The sequence below is a fragment of the Elephantulus edwardii genome, unplaced genomic scaffold (genome assembly GCF_000299155.1).
Source record: "Elephantulus edwardii isolate Elephantulus edwardi_28Jun2011 unplaced genomic scaffold, EleEdw1.0 scaffold00110, whole genome shotgun sequence".
NCBI lineage: Eukaryota > Metazoa > Chordata > Mammalia > Macroscelidea > Macroscelididae > Elephantulus > Elephantulus edwardii.
The window spans coordinates 11590506-11592425 of NW_006399860.1; positions in this window are offsets into that span (position 1 = coordinate 11590506).

Sequence of the window (1920 nt, forward strand, 5' to 3'; positions counted from 1 at the left end):
CTGTGGAGCCAAACAAACTAAAACTGTTTACAATCTCCATCTCTTCACCATTCATCATGATGCTGCCAATTGCCCAGTGAGAATCTTTGAGTGGTGAAAAATCTTTGTTTTCTTGAATTTGATCTTCGATCCATATTGAAGGCTACAGTCCTTGACCTTCTACAGTAAGCATTTCAAGTTCTCCTCAGTTTCAGCAAGCGGGGTTGTATTTTCTGCATAATGCAAATTGTTCATTGAGTCTTCATCAAATCCTGATGCCACATTTCTCCTCTTAGAGCCCTGCCACCCAGATAATCTATTTTGCATATAGACTGAAAATGTATGGAGATAGGACACATCCCTGGCATACACCTTTCCAAATTTTGAAACATGCAGTGTTCCCTTGCTCAGTTCTAATGACTGCCTCCTACTCCAAGTATAGCTTTTGCATGAGCACGATCAAGTGTTGTGGGATTCCTATTCTTTTCAGAGTTAGCCACAGTTTATTGTGGTTCACACAGTCAAATGCCTTTGCAGAGTCAATGAAACACAGATAGACATTGATCTGGTACTCCCTTCTTTCAATTAAGATCCACCTAACATTAGCTACAATGTCTCTAGTACCATGGCCTCTTCTATATCCAGCCTGCATTTCTGGTAATTATCTGTGGATGTGCTGTTCCAGTTGTTTTAGGATAATTTTCAGCAGAATCTTGCTTGCATGTGATATTAATGATATTGTTCAATAATTTCCGCATTCCATTAGATCACCTTTCTTTGGAATGGGAACAAATAAAGAACTCTTCCAGTCAGTTGTCCAGGTGGTTATCCTCCAGATTTCTTAGCACAACTTGAGAACATCTAGGGAAGCATTTGTTTGTTGAGCTATGTCAATTGCTATACCATTGATTCCCAGGCCCTTGTGTTTTGTCAATTCTTTCAGAGCACCTTGAACTTCCTCTTTTATCACCATAGGCTCTTTCTCATACATTGTTTCATGAAATTTTTCTGTGTCTGCCAGTTCCTTTTGGTACAATAATTCTATATACTCTTTCCATTTTCTTTTAATACTTCCTGGATGGTTTAACATTCTGCCCAAAGTATCCTTAAGTGTTGCAACTCAAGGCTTGAAAATACATTGGCCAACAGCATAGGAAACTGGCAGCAACTTGAAGTGTTTGGAATCACAGAAGCCCAGAAAGCTTCAGATATAAATTATCATATCAAGATCTGGATAGCAGGACATAGGTATTAAAGAAAATATGTGGTATAGAAGAAAACGTTGGTGGAGCCTGGATATGGGTGAATCCAGACATACATGTCAAGGATAAGGACAACACTAAAAGTCTTGGTTATTTCTACAATTAGGGAAATATCTTTCATCTGCTCTTTTGTCTAAAATGCTTGTCTGTCAGATACTGTTCTAAATCTGAGCATTCAGATTAAGACAGACTAGGAAGAATGATTTGCTATTCACTTCTGAAACAGCACATCTTCAAAAACTCCATGTGCAGAAGAACATACTTAGACTAACAGATAGGGCAAAAGAGATGGAGCTTTTCAACTATGGAAATACAAAAGAGGAGGAATAATTGTAAGCATACACTAGTGACTGGAACATGGAATGTGAGAACCATGAATGTAGGAAAATTAGAAATTGTTAAGATAGAAATGGAATGCATGAATATTGAAATACTAGGTATTAGTGATATAAGATAGATCAGGATGGGGCATTTTGAGTCAGATGATCTTATGATATGTTACTCTGGAGATGAAAAGGTGAGGGAAAATGGAGTTGCTTTCATAGTTATAAAAGTAATTTCTAGAGGGAAGTGGGGGCAGAGGGAAGTTGACCGCTAGATGAGGGGACTGAGAACCAGCGTGTTAAAGTGACCGCCCCAAAGACACAAGTACAGGGTAGAGTGGAACAAGAACCCTCGC